This window comes from Oncorhynchus clarkii, chromosome 16 (assembly GCF_045791955.1).
Source record: "Oncorhynchus clarkii lewisi isolate Uvic-CL-2024 chromosome 16, UVic_Ocla_1.0, whole genome shotgun sequence".
Classification (NCBI taxonomy): Eukaryota; Metazoa; Chordata; class Actinopteri; order Salmoniformes; family Salmonidae; genus Oncorhynchus; species Oncorhynchus clarkii.
In genome coordinates this window covers 45,273,976-45,290,396 of record NC_092162.1, presented here as the reverse complement: position 1 = coordinate 45,290,396, position 16,421 = coordinate 45,273,976, and the positions used below count along the sequence as shown (strand labels likewise).

Below are 16,421 nucleotides of genomic sequence, written 5' to 3'. Positions count from 1 at the left end.
ACTAACCACACACACACCACCCACACACACACACTAACCACACACACACACACTAACCACACACACACACACTAACCACACACACACACTAACCACACACACACACTAACCACACACACACACACACACACACACACTAAACACACACACACACACACACTAACCCCACACACACTAACCATATACACACTAACCACACACACACACTAACCACACACACTAACCACACACACACTAACCACACACACACACTAACCACACACACACACTAATCACACACACACTAACCACATACATACATACTAACCCCACACACACTAACCCCACACACACTAACCCCACACACACTAACCACATACACACTAACCACACACACACACTAACCACATACACACACACTAACCACACACACACTAACCACACACACACTAACCACACACACACACACTAATCACACACACACACACTAACCCCACACACACTAACCACACACACACTAACCACACACACACTAACCACACACACACCAACCACACACACACCAACCACACACACACCAACCACACACACACACTAACCACACACAACACCAACCACACACACACAAACCACACTAACCACACACACACTAACCACACACACACTAACCACACACACACTAACCACACACACACTAACCACACACTAACCACACACAACACCAACCACACACACACTAACCACACACACACACACTAACCACACACACACACTAACCACACACACACACACACACACACACACACACACACTAAACACACACACACACACACTAACCCCACACACACTAACCATATACACACTAACCACACACAGTAACCACACACACACTAACCACACACACACCAACCACACACACACACTAACCACACACACACACTAATCACACACACACTAACCACATACGTACTAACCACACACACACTAACCCCACACACACTAACCACACACACACTAACCCCACACACACTAACCCCACGCACACTAACCACATACACACTAACCACACACACACACTAACCACATACACACTAACCACACACACACTAACCACACACACACACTAACCACACACACACACACTAATCACACACACACACACTAACCCCACACACACTAACCACACACACACTAACCACACACAACACCAACCACACACACACTAACCACACACAACACCAACCACACACACACTAACCACACACACACTAACCACACACACACACACTAATCACACACACACACACACTAACCCCACACACACTAACCACACACACACTAACCACACACACACCAACCACACACACACTAACCACACACACACTAACCACACACACACTAACCACACACACACACTAACCACACACAACACCAACCACACACACACGAACCACACACACACACACTAACCACACACACACACTAACCACACACACACACACACTAACCACACACACACTAACCACACACACACTAACCACACACACACTAACCACACACACACTAACCACACACACACTAACCACACACACACACTAACCCCACACACACTAACCACACACACACTAACCACACACACACTAACCACACACACACTAACCACACACACACTAACCACACACACACACTAACCCCACACACACTAACCCCACACACACTAACCACACACACACTAACCACACACACACACACTAACCACACACACACTAACCCCACACACACTAACCACACACACACTAACCACACACACACTAACCACACACATGCTGCTGATTTCGGAATCATGGAAGATTTCTTTACTTTCTCCCAGAGCATTTTCTCCCTCCGGGAAAGGAGAGCGAGAGTGGCTCGCTGGACACAGCAGCAGGCCCAATCATGAGGATAATGAGGACTGCACTGATGCAACCAGTAAATTGTATTTATGTTATATTGTTACATGCACTCCCGCACACACACATGTGCGCACACTCAAACACCTTTACCTACAGTAGAATAATTTGATGGAGGGAGGGCAGAGAGAGTGAAGAAAAGCAAGGGTAGCAGCCAGATCCGGCGCCAGGATAAAGTGACTGAGGGGGCAGTTGCAATCGGTGAGGGTGCACCATTTATTTTGGGTTCTTGCATTGGAATTATCCTTAACAAAAACATAAAGGCAACATGTAAAGTGCTTCATGTTTCATGAGCTGAAATAAAATACAAGATAAAATATCCCAGAAATGTTCCATATGCACAAAAAGCTTATTTCTCTCCAAAGTTGTTCACAATGTTTTTACATCCCTGTTAGTGAGCATTTCCTCATTTGCCAAGACAACCCATCCACCTGACAGGTGTGGCATATCAAGAAGTCGATTAAACAGCATGATCATTACACAGGTGCACATTGTGCTGGGGGACAATAAAAGGACCCTCTAAAATGTGCAGTTTTAACACACAACACAATACCAAAGATGTCTCAAGTTTTGAGGGAGCGTGCAATTGGCATGCTGACTGCAGGAATGTCCACCAGAGCTGTTGCCAAATAATTTAATGTTCATTTCTTTACCATAACCCAACTCCAACATCGTTTTAGAGAATTTGGCAGTTTGTCCAACCGGCCTCACAACCACAGACCACGTGCATGGCGTTGTGTGGCGAGCGGTTTTCTGACGTCAACGTTGAACGTTGTGAACAGACTGTCCCATGGTTAGCGGTGGGGTTATGGTATGGGCAGGCATAAGCTACGGACAACGAACACAATTGCATTTTATCGATGGTCATTTGAATGCACAGAGATACCATGACGAGATCCTGAGGCCCATTGTCGTGCCACTCATCACCCACCATCACAGCATGATAATGCATGGCTCCATGTCGCAAGGATCTGTACACAATTCCTGGAAGCTGAAAATGTCCCAGTTCTTCCATGGCCTGCATACTCACCAGACATGTCACCCATCGAGCATGTTTGTGATGCTCTGGATCGACGTGTACGACTGCATGTTCCAGTTCCCACCAATATCCAGCAACTTCACACAGCCATCAAATAGGAGTGGGACAACATTCCACAGGCCACAATCAACAGACTGATCAACTCTATGTGAAGTAGATGTGTCACACTGCATGGTGGTCACACCAGATATTGACTGGTTTTCTGATTCACACCCCTACCTTTTTATTTTTAAGGTATCTGTGACCTTGAGTGGCCTAGCCAGAGCCCGGACTTGAACGTGATCGAACATCTCTGGAGAGGCCTGAAAATAGCTGTGCAGCGACGCTCCCCATCCAACCTGACAGAGCTTGAGAGGATCTGCAGAGAAGAATGGGAGAAACTCCCCAAATACAGGTGTGCCAAGTTGTAGCGTCATACCCAAGAGGACTCAATGATGTAGTCGCTGCCAAAGATGCTTCAACAAAGTACTGAGTAAAGGGTCTGAATACTTTTGTAAAGTGTGATAGTTCAGTTTGACATTTTTAATATATTTGCACACATTTCTAAAAACCTGTTTTTGGTTTGTCATTGTGGGGTATTGTGTGTAGATTAATGAGGAAAAAAATATATTGAATCCATTTTAGAATAAGGCTGTAACATAACAAAATGTGGAAAAAGTCAAGTGGTCTGTATACTTTGAATGCACTGTAAACATAATAACCACCATATCGAGGGAAACTTGGAGTCACGCAATGATATGTTGTGTGATCCTTCCACTATGACCCAGGAAAGCATGCAGTGTATTAAGCTACAGATTAAATAAATGATGGTGAACTTCAGAGGGTGGTGAAAGTGCACAGTGATGAGCTTGATACTCCTTTCCAATAAATAGCGAGGGTCTTATTCTGGTGAAATGACGATCGATGCTTGGCTGCCATATCCGCACCGTATCTGCAAGCTGTTGGCTAGAGCGCACATGCAAATATCAGAGTGGACACATTCTCTATATAATGCTACGTTTTTTTGTGACAAAACAATCAGTACAGTTGAAAATGCGATTAAATTTAACTGCAAATTTAACTACGTATTCTCACACAGCCTTTTATCCGCAACAAGTCCATTTGAAGGAAACACATCTCTGGTGGGAAAATGCGCATATTGTTTATCTGCAGATTTTTTCTATATTCATATGAAAATCTCTTGCCAATTGGATGGAGAGAGGAAGCGTAGAGTGGGAGGAGAGAGAGAAGGACAGAGGTTGTATACGGAGGAGGCCAAGGGGGGGAAATAATCAAGTCAAGAGGAGCGGAGGAGAGGAGAGGTAAAAGTGGAAGAGGCAACAGAAATATGGTGTGTGGAGGGGTGTTCACAGTACAAATAAAGGACTTCCTCCAACACACAGCAGGGTAAATAGAGTGTCAGGACATGTCAGTGTGTAGGTGAGTCTATCTATCTATAGAGGAAGAGTAAGAGAGACTCATAACAACTTACAGTATTGTAAAAAGTTTAATTATTCAGACCCTTCCCTCAGTACTTTCTTGAAGAACCTTTGGCAGCGATTACAGCCTCAAGTCTTCTTGGGTATGACCCTACAGGCTTGGCACACCTGTATTTGGGGAGTTTCTCCCATTTTTCTCTGCAGATCCTCTCAATCTCTGTGAGGTTGGATGGGGAGCGTCGCTGTAATGCTATTTTCAGGTCTCTCCAGAGATGTTCGATTGGGTTCAAGTCCGGGCTCTGGTTTGGCCATATTCAGAGACTTGTCCCGAAGCCAATCCTGCGTTGTCTTGGCTGTGTGCTTAGGGTCGTTGTCCTGTTGGAAGGTGAACCTTCACCCCTGTCTGAGTTGCTGAGCGCTCTGGAGCAGGTTTTCATCGAGGATCTCTCTGTACTTTGCTCTATTCGTCTTTCCCCCCATCCTGACTAGTCTCCCAGTCACTGCCACTGAAAAACATCCCCACAGCATGATGCTGACACCCCCATGCTTCACCGTAGGGATGGTGCCAGTTTTCCTCCAGATGTGACTCTTGGCATTCAGGCCAAAGAGTTCATTCTAGGTTTCATCAGACCAGAGGATCTTTTTTCTCATGGTTTGACAGTCCTTTAGGTGCCTTTTGACATATTCCAAGCGGGCTGTCATGTGCCTTTTACTGAGGTCTGGCCACTCTACCATAAAGGCCTGATTGGTAGAGTGCTGCAGAGATGGTTGTCCTTCTGGAAGGTTCTCCCATTTCCACAGAGGAAGTCTAGAGCTCTGTCAGAGTGACAATCGGGTTCCTGGTCACCTCCCTGACCAAGGCCCTTCTCCCCCGATTGCTCAGTTTGTCTGGGCGGCCAGCTCTAGGGAGAGTCTTGGTGGTTCCAAACTTCTTCCATTTAAGAATGATGGAGGCCACTGTGTTCTTGTAAACCTTCAATGCTGCAGAAATGTTGTGGTACCCTTCCCCAGATCTGGGTATCAACACAATCCTGTATAGGATTGTGGACAATTCCTTCGACCTCATGGATTGTTTTTTTGCTCTGACATGCACTGTCAACTGTTGGACCTTATATAGACAGGTGTGTGCCTTTCCAAATAATGTCCAATCAATTGAATTTACCACAGGTGGACTCAAATCAAGATATAGACCCATCTCAAGGATGATCAATGGAAACAGGATGCACCAGAGCTCAATTTGGAGTCTCATAGCAAAGGGTCTGAATACTTATGTAAATAAGGTATTTCTGTTTTTTTTGTTTTTTTACATTTGCAAAATTTTCTAAAAACCCGTTTTTGCTTTGTCATTATGGGGTATTGTGATGTCATTATGGGGTATGGTGATGTCATTGTGGGGTATTGTGTGTAGATTGACAAGGATTTGTATTTATTTAATCCATTTTAGAATAAGGCTGTAACGTAACAAAATGTGGAAAAAGGGAAGGGGTCTGAATACTTTCCAAAAACACTGTACAGTCATCTCTGCCATTGTGTCAGTATCGTTACCTGTTTCCTATTGTATATCTTGAACAATTCAACTCTGATACGCATTACAGTTCATGGCCAGTAAGGGATCACATTCACTAGCCTGAGCCAGTAACCAGGCACAAACCTACTTTAACCAACTGAAGGACAAGCCTCTTGAAAAAACCTTTTATTTCAACATTTGCATTTTTCTATTCACTATCTACAGATGGGAGTGTGTGTGTGGGAGCCTACTGCGTCATACCCCCCCCCCCCCCCCCACACCGTCTACAGATGAGAATGTGTATGTGGGGGAGCCGCCCCCCCCGCCCCCCCTCCCAGTGTGCGCTGCCTCTAGCCTAAAGTTAAGTGTTTTTCGAAACCCCCTCCCCCTATTCTGGGCTCCGAGTCTCCCGCTGCTTGGCAACAGCGCGGACTGCCTGTGTGGGCGTTTGGTGCTGAGTGCCAGGCGATAGAGGCGCTCATTTACCGGAGAAGAAGAGGGGCATGATTACAATTACCTCCATCTATGTAGCAGCAGCACCTGCTATCTATTGGAGCTCTCTAGTAGAGTAAACAATACCACTGTGTGTACTACCCTAAAATTAGGGTTTTAATACTATGCTGGGTGGGTGGGTTTACCGATCAGATTTGCTGGTGGTTGTTTGGAGAGACACAATTAGGTTTCATTAAGAGTAGAAGAGGTGGGAAGCCAAATTTACTGAAGAGTCTGACATTATGTCAGGCTGTCACAGGATCAGTCAGTCAGTGTAAAAATGATAATGATCCCTCATAACATTTGACCAAAGAAAAAGTTGCCCAACTTTACCAATTGAGGAGACCTGTAGCTTACCCTCTCTCTCTCTCTCTCTCTCTCTCTCTCTCTCTCTCTCTCTCTCTCTCTCTCTCTCTCTCTCCTCCATACTATTGCCTGTCCTTCACTCCTCTCCTGGTCTCACTCCTACCCTCTCCTCTCTTTGCTTCTCTCCCTCTCTCTATTCTCTCTCTCGCCCACAGAGTTCTTTCAAGAGGAGCTCACAGCGTTCCCACGGTAACCAGACTTCTGCTCCACAGCGCTGCGTGCACATGTGTTTCACCGAGTCCCGTCGTTAAACTACCACTTGTCTACATCTGAATGCCAAAGACACTGAATCAGGTAACAGTTAAGCAATCCACAATGGCCAGTGGCCAAAGGACAGCTGACAAGTCAACTACAGTGAACTGGCTCAGTCCAATCACAGCCATAGATAGATATATGGACAGATCAGTATAGTAATAATGCAGATATAATGTCCTCAGTCAGTCAATGCTAAACCTTCCTACAGCACTCAGAATAACATTGTAGTTTCTCTGCTGTTACAGTACAATCCTCCTAAATGTTCCTTCTTACAGGTGACCCAGGACTGGAGCTCACATGATAAAGCAGTCTACTATGCAACACTGAAAACAAACTCCTAGCTTACACTCAAATAAAATAGACGCTAAACTGAATGCACATTCTAGGGGTCAAGAGTGCATCTTTTATAATAGTTAACCTACTCATGTGTCAACAAAAGAATGTCATAAGTCATCATTTTAATTTCCTGCCTCTGTGCTGATTACCACAGTGCATCTCTAAATGACTATGTCACCACTCGGGAACTGTTATTCTGTACACAACCACTAATTTACGGGAGCAAATGACTAACCGTGATCGTTCTAGCTCCAAGCTGCTGTGACATCAGCGGAGGAGGTGGGGGTGTTTAAACCCAGCGTCAACCCACCCCTGTGTGAATATGTGAAGTGAGGGGGTCTGGGAGAGGCAGGGTAGAGGATGGAAGCACAACATCGTAACTGCCGTAGGGAACGCTTTACAGTTTCCACAGCAACCATGTTTTACACAATATTTTATAAAACCTAAGATAAGGACAGTGCACTCCGCTTTAACATCAATCAATATCAATATCCAACAATCTGTCTTCACACTTCACAAGGTCACATTAAGGTTTTTGAAGCATTGCAGCACCACTTTACGTTTGAGCCTACTAGAGCTAGAACTGAATACCAAACAGAGTGGACCGACAGAACCACTAAACGTTTCTATAGAATGGAATATAAAGAAACAACCTAAAGAAACACACTGGGTTGAGACCTTGGCTTTGATTGCTGTGCAGTGACATGAAATCCCTGGGAGTTCCACTGAGTGGTGAGTACAGTGCGAGCACGTGCAGAGAGAGCCAAGGTCATTGGTCGAGCCACTCAGGAGACAGGGACGGGGGCTCAGGTCCAATTGGACACGGTCATCATGACCATGACACTACCTGACCTCATAAAGACCGACACATCACAGGAGACAACACTCCCATGGTCGAGGAATAGGCTGCGGTCTCAGATTACGGTCCCCTCCATGTGGAGAAACACACAATAGGATATCAAACAATATGACACATTGCATCATCACAATTCTTAGATAGAATGTGCCCTTTTCTCTCAAGAAAATATAAAAGGAAAGTGTTTTTGTGACTGTAGGGTAGAATGTGAGAGCAGACTACACAACCAGTAAACGCCTCCATGTAGGGAATGTAGTGGGAGGAGATTCACTACTTGTTGAAGAGGATGCTGCTGACTTCTGGGCATCTTTACTAGAGAGGGTCCAGAGAGATCTTATTATCTTATATTGCATACTGCTGTTTATTGGTATTGGTCAAGCAGGTTGAGCTAGATCCTATTCCCAGATCTGCCCGAGGCAAAGTTTTTTTTCAGCAGTAACTTTTCAGCAGTACTTCAATGTTAAAGAGTCTTGAGGGGCTTCTGTCAGATAATCAAATGAATGATGTAATCGTTGATGATTATCGTCAACATCTATCATGCCTTCAGTCAAAAAAGGAGAAAGGGTAAACCAGATGGTGATGGAGGAGAAAAGAGGGAGTGAGTGATGGGAGGGAGGGTGAGAGGATTCAAAAGTAATTTCTGCAGCTCCTCTGAGTCATATCTGCAGCAGAGAGAAACAGAAACACTGAGGGGGAGAGAGAGAGAGAGAGAGAGAGAGAGAGAGAGAGAGAGAGAGAGAGAGCGAGAGGAAGTGGTGGAGGGAGTGAAAAATATGGAGTGCAGAAAATGAAAGAGAGAGAGAGAAGGATGGAGTGGAGAGGAAGAGAGAGAGTGAGTGTGTGTGTGTGAGAGATTCAACAGAATTAGCTTCCTCTGCAACAAAAGCCCAAACCATCCCCTGCATTTCAAAACTGAATTAATGTCAGCCTACAAAGCAGAGGAAATATCTACATGTAGTGCCCTGAAGAGAGGCAGAGAGGGGAGGGAGGACAGGAAGAGGCAGAGGGGGAGGGAGGAGAGAGAGAGAGTGAGATAAAGAGCTGCAAGGAAAGTAAAAAACAGCCACCACCTGCACAATGCTCATCTGAGGTTCTAAACCTCACGAGAAAATGAGGAAGAGGGGAAGCTCCAACTATTTATTATATAACACAGAAGCAATACTCAGCAACTCAATAGGGAAATGTTATGAGAAAGCAATTGTGACCAAGATCAAAGTTACTGCACGTGCTCACCGTGGGGAGAACGGTCACATCCTCCCATTAAAAGACAGCATGATAACCATAAGAAACCAGGAGTGTTTACTGTCTAATAATGGACATCCCAGGAGATCATGCACCCCCCCCCCCACACACACACACGCACACACACACAAATAACTATCACCCCTGGGCCAGGAGTAATTATACTAAGGTCACACTAATTAATATTTCACACTCTCTCTGTGTGGGTCTCCTTCTCTATTTCACACATAGTCAGACACTCCCAAACATTTGCACAAGCATGCAAAAACGCACACACACTTACATAACAGAATACAAACAAACTCTCTGCATCTCAAATTATACTCTATTCACAAGTGCACAAAGTTTGACCACAGACCATGGGAAAGTAGTGCACTATGTAGGGCCTATGGTGCCATTTGGGACACACCCACTCCCATGGACTAAGACTGTGGTGATGATCTCAACTCTGCTGACCCCACTGGAGAGACGAAGATTCAATAACCCAAAGGGAAGAAGTTTTGCGTTGGGGATGGGGGGGATGGCATACAGTTGGCATACCGCTGAGAAGACAGGTTTTTCATTTCCACACATGGGGATACATTTTTTTTTGTAAGTTCCTTTTATAAACACATTTCATGCAATTCTACTACTTTTACATGATAGAAGACATCAGAAGAATATCTTGTAATACCACACAAATGGCCAAATGCAGGCTACTACTGTGCAACTCGCTATTCAGGTAGGATGCCATTTTTTAAACTTTATTTATTCCTTTTTTTGTATTTATAATACTTTGTTTCATCATTGTTATTATTGTATATCATTGTTATTATTGTAGGCCTATTTATTAATCGAAGGCAATTCTTTAAATATGCAAAACTGTAACGAGTGCGCTGAGAGTCGGGAAGCAAGTTCAGGGAGGGAGTGTTTTAATAAATAAAATGAACACGAAACACAAACAACGCACGAACATGAACACAGAGTCAATAACACCTGAGGAAAGAACCAAGTGGAGTGACAGATATAGGGAAGATAATCAAGGAGGTGATGGAGTCTAGTCGAGTGTCATGAGGCGAAGGGGCGCGAGACGATGGTGACAGGTGTGCGGGATAATCAGCAGCCTGATGACCTAGAGGCCGGAGAGGGAGTAGACGTGACAAAAACGTATTTTGTTTAATTCTGTTCAGACTTTTTTTATTTTGAATTGTGTGCTCTGTATTTAGTTTAAGATAGGTTATAAGTAGGCTGTTTGTAAAATATATATAATTAGCCTATTGCTGTAACTTGTTTATTAGGGTGGCAGGTAGCCTAGCGGTTAGAGTGTGGGAACAGTAACTGAAAGGTCGCTGGTTCGATAACCCGAGCTGACAAGGTAAAACATCTGTTGATGTGCCCTTGAGCAAGGCACTTTACCCCAATTTGCTCCAGGTGTGCCATACTACTTTGGCTGACCCTGTAAAACAACACATTTCACTGCACCAATCTGGTGTGTGACAATAAAACCTTTTTTTTATATTTTGGGGGGAGGGGTACTGTAGGCACTAGCCTTTCTTGGTAATTGCTGTTATATAGCCTGTTAAAAACTTTTGTTAAGGCTTAAACCAGTTCGCAAATGTTTTGTTTTATTCTGTTGAGCCATTTTCTATGGCCAAATGAAGTTCAAACTGTAATGTTATGTTTGCAGCGATATAATATCCTGCTCGTATTTTCCCCTATAAACAATGGCTTGACTTACTTTTGATACTACCCTAAAAAGTTTAGAAACTTTGGTGTGGTGTGGCTATTAGCCTATTATGCTGCAGACCTATGATTCGAAGGCAGTGCACACAGGCGCTCCACCTGACTCCAGACAGTTGAACTTGAGGTGAGGAAGAATGTTTAAGGCCTACCAGAGATACTCCTAGAATCTAACAATATAATGATTATCTTAATAAAAAATATTCGTATTGAAAAATGTAAAATGATTCTTCTTCTGAACGCCTATATCTGTATAGCAGACGCAGTAGCCTATCTGACAAAGTTAAAGAAATGCATCTTGGTGTCGTAGCATACCGCCAGCATTTCTCTGTCTCTCTCTCTGGGGCTAGGCATACGCTTCTCTTCCTTCATATTTCTTTTTTAAATATTAATATCATACAGTGGACACCTAAGCCTATAGGTCTATGCATGCAATGCCCTTAATCCTTTAGTGCTCAAATCTCTGACAGCTGAACCGTGAGGTGGACATTTATTGTTTTAGGAAAGTAAAAAACAATACAAAAAAATGGCTAAAAAGTTTTGCATATTGTCACGGATACCTCCGGAAATGTCAAATTACACACACCTGGTTCCTATTTCCCACTGATTGATTTGTATAAATGTGCTCTTTGGTTCTCCATTGGGCTGTCGATTATTGTTACAATGTCCGTTGGTCGTGTGAGTACCTGTGCTGTGTTTTCGGGTCTCACCCCGTGTATGTATTTGAGGTACTCCTTGCTCTTTTGTTTGGGTTTAACCCTGTATTTTGTATACGTGTTTGTTTGGTCTTCGTCCCCGTGCCTTTACATGGCACGCTTTGATTTCTGTGAATAAAAAACCCTAATACGCATTCCTGCGCCTGTCTCCCGACTCTTTATACCAACGTGACACATATGATACACATCCAAACACAATGAACAGTGTTTTTGTCATTTGTTATAGTCTGTTTTTAAGGACATGTAAATGTGGCTCATTTAACCTATATCCCACGTTTATTGACGACCCTGGCTGCGTGGGTGGACACCCCAATGGGTTACGCACCCAGTGCATTATGGATGGCCAGTAAATTTCTCAAATGTCCGATAAACTAAAAAAATCTTCCCGGTCACTTGTCAGGCACCACATTTTCAGTCAAAGTTTAACAATCAAAGTGCTAAGGTTCGAGGTTCCAAAATCCTTCTATGGATTATATCTATGGCCACACTATGTTGGAGTGCGTGTTTCCCAAATTGCTGCCTTCCCGACTGTAAGTGCTTGTGATAAAACTTACTCCACAGATTGTTTTGGAGAAGCGATCCTCTGTGGCTAAATGATGCTCTCTGGTGTAGTATTTTGAATTATTTGATTTATGTCTCTTCAGACAGGACAAATATCATTTTGGGGGAAATTGTTTTGTATAGCCTAATTGTTGCAAAATGATTTCAACGTATCCCCCAGAACCCTTACTTCCTGTGGCTATGCCCGAAGGCCTGCAACTCACACTGTTCATCTTCCCATTAGTGGATGCAGAGGGAATGGAGTATGGGACAGCTGTTTGGGCTACACCGCTGTGCTGCTGGAAGAAGAGATGGGCTAGTTTGTGCTGTTGTTACTTGTGGTTCAGAAGCAGAAGGGACATAGTTTATCATCCTTTAAGTCAGGCCATTCTACTGAACATCACAGCCCTAGACATCAGAGCACGAGGACCGGACAGTCACAGGGGCAATGTTGAGATAGTACATTTTCTTCCAACAGACAAACTAAGTGGCCACAAAAACCTAGTCTCTAAACCTAGCCCCTTTGTCCTGCCCTCCATCTTCCTACATCTCTCTGGCTCGCTACCTCTATCTTCCTCCGTCTCTCTTTACCTCCCTGATAACAGATGGTGAACCAGTGTGTGTGTTCCACTGTTTCCCTTTTAGAGCGAAACATGCTGAGTCGGGGTCGCTCTCTCTCTCTCTTTCCCATGCTCTCTTCTCTATCTATCTCCCTCCCTTCATCTCTATATCCCGCCTCCCTCTGTCTCTCTCTCTCTCTCTCTCTTTCCCATGCTCTCTTCTCTATCTATCTCCCTCCCTTCATCTCTATATCCCGCCTCCCTCTGTCTCTCTCTCTCTCTCTCTCTTTCCCATGGTCTCTTCTCTATCTATCTCCCTCCCTTCATCTCTATATCCCGCCTCCCTCTGTCTCTCTCTCTCTCTCTCTCTTTCCCATGCTCTCTTCTCTATCTATCTCCCTCCCTTCATCTCTATATCCCGCCTCCCTCTGTCTCTCTCTCTCTCTCTCTTTCCCATGCTCTCTTCTCTATCTATCTCCCTCCCTTCATCTCTATATCCCGCCTCCCTCTGTCTCTCTCTCTCTCTCTCTCTTTCCCATGCTCTCTTCTCTATCTATCTCCCTCCCTTCATCTCTATATCCCGCCTCCCTCTGTCTCTCTCTCTCTCTCTCTCTTTCCCATGCTCTCTTCTCTATCTATCTCCCTCCCTTCATCTCTATATCCCGCCTCCCTCTCTCTCTCTCTCTCTCTCTCTTTCCCATGCTCTCTTCTCTATCTATCTCCCTCCCTTCATCTCTATATCCCGCCTCCCTCTGTCTCTCTCTCTCTCTCTCTCTTTCCCATGCTCTCTTCTCTATCTATCTCCCTCCCTTCATCTCTATATCCCGCCTCCCTCTGTCTCTCTCTCTCTCTCTCTTTCCCATGCTCTCTTCTCTATCTATCTCCCTCCCTTCATCTCTATATCCCGCCTCCCTCTGTCTCGCTCTCTCTCTCTCTTTCCCATGCTCTCTTCTCTATCTATCTCCCTCCCTTCATCTCTATATCCCGCCTCCCTCTCTCTCTCTCTCTCTCTCTCTTTCCCATGCTCTCTTCTCTATCTATCTCCCTCCCTTCATCTCTATATCCCGCCTCCCTCTCTCTCTCTCTCTCTCCCTCTTTCCCATGCTCTCTTCTCTATCTATCTCCCTCCCTTCATCTCTATATCCCGCCTCCCTCTCTCTCTCTCTCTCTCTCTCTTTCCCATGCTCTCTTCTCTATCTATCTCCCTCCCTTCATCTCTATATCCCACCTCCCTCTCTCTCTCTCTCTCTCCCTCTTTCCCATGCTCTCTTCTCTATCTATCTCCCTCCCTTCATCTCTATATCCCGCCTCCCTCTGTCTCTCTCTCTCTCTCTCTCTTTCCCATGCTCTCTTCTCTATCTATCTCCCTCCCTTCATCTCTATATCCCGCCTCCCTCTGTCTCTCTCTCTCTCTCTCTTTCCCATGCTCTCTTCTCTATCTATCTCCCTCCCTTCATCTCTATATCCCGCCTCCCTCTCTCTCTCTCTCTCTCTCTCTTTCCCATGCTCTCTTCTCTATCTATCTCCCTCCCTTCATCTCTATATCCCGCCTCCCTCTGTCTCTCTCTCTCTCTCTCTCTCTTTCCCATGCTCTCTTCTCTATCTATCTCCCTCCCTTCATCTCTATATCCCGCCTCCCTCTGTCTCTCTCTCTCTCTCTCTTTCCCATGCTCTCTTCTCTATCTATCTCCCTCCCTTCATCTCTATATCCCGCCTCCCTCTGTCTCTCTCTCTCTCTCTCTTTCCCATGCTCTCTTCTCTATCTATCTCCCTCCCTTCATCTCTATATCCCGCCTCCCTCTGTCTCTCTCTCTCTCTCTCTTTCCCATGCTCTCTTCTCTATCTATCTCCCTCCCTTCATCTCTATATCCCGCCTCCCTCTGTCTCTCTCTCTCTCTCTCTTTCCCATGCTCTCTTCTCTATCTATCTCCCTCCCTTCATCTCTATATCCCGCCTCCCTCTGTCTCTCTCTCTCTCTCTCTCTTTCCCATGCTCTCTTCTCTATCTATCTCCCTCCCTTCATCTCTATATCCCGCCTCCCTCTCTCTCTCTTTCTCTCTCTCTTTCCCATGCTCTCTTCTCTATCTATCTCCCTCCCTTCATCTCTATATCCCGCCTCCCTCTGTCTCTCTCTCTCTCTCTCTTTCCCATGCTCTCTTCTCTATCTATCTCCCTCCCTTCATCTCTATATCCCGCCTCCCTCTGTCTCTCTCTCTCTCTCTCTTTGATCTGAAACATATTTAGATGGCTGAGGGTGACCTAAACATGGATGATGTAAATATTGTGTATATTAATGGGTTGTTGTTGACAGATGACAGGCCTCACCAGTGGCCTGAGAATGAGCTGAATGGTGTGAGTTGGGTAAGGGTTTGAGGACAAGGTCAGGGCAGAGAAGAAACCAACACAGGATAACCTAAAATAAATCATAACTCCATATTACTGCAAATATGGCACTTGAATTGAAGAACAGTAGCTATTCCTTTAACAACCAAGCTAAGTATACTACATGTATTGAATGTGGTACTTAAATTGAAGAACAACAGCTATTAGCTTAAAATCTAAACTAGAGAGCTAATGTGTCACAAGCACTGCCATTAACAGGGGAGTATCTGCAAACTGTCCTACATTTGCAATTCATCAGTGTGCTTAACACCCACATAAATACCTAATATGTGTTTCTATCAATAGGGGATTTGGTCTAGTCAAGAGTCTGAATCAATCTGATGAGGGACTGAGAACCAATTAATGAGAACAAATAAATGAAGATGAAGTCAAAAGGAGGGAATTAAGTCGTAGTCCAGCAAAATTAGAAATAATGTGATATGATTCATATGATTTGGTGATGTTATTATGGCTTCAAAACAATATTGCTAGAAAAGGTCATATGGTAATATACAATAATAATTTTACAGGGATCTGTCTATAATACGCCTAGTACCTGAACATATTAGACCAAATATTATCATCTGTGTGTGGAAGTAAAACTGAAAAGAGGCTTAGATTGTTTGCCACAGAAGTGTGTTTCCAGACCTTCACTTTAGCCTGACCTCTAGCTAGAGATTCATGGCCAATAAGGCCTGACCTGAACTCAGAAACTAACCTAAAGGAAAGTACATTACTGAGCAGACGTGGGCGTCAAGCTATATTTTTATGATTTTGAAGGACAAAGGCACTGAGCAGAGCATAATCATTTCATATGGTTTCTCCACACACACACACACACACACACGCGAGCACACACACACACACACACAGACACACACACACACACACACACAGTCTTCCTCTGCACATTACACATCCCACTCCTACACATAACGCATAAAGAAATCACTCCTTCACACAGATCTCACAACCCCGGTAACAAAATCAGCACACTCATAAAATGGAACTCCCACAGAAAGAAACACAAACACGCAAGTCACTGCATTGACCAGAACACACAAT

At 44.5% G+C, this 16,421-nt stretch overlaps 1 protein-coding gene across 1 annotated transcript in view; it reads right to left on the bottom strand.

The window, feature by feature from the left end:
• Positions 1 to 16,421, bottom strand: part of LOC139367326 (uncharacterized) — a 96,749-nt gene that overhangs the window by 29,393 nt on the left and 50,935 nt on the right. The gene's annotated exons all lie outside the window — the stretch shown is intronic.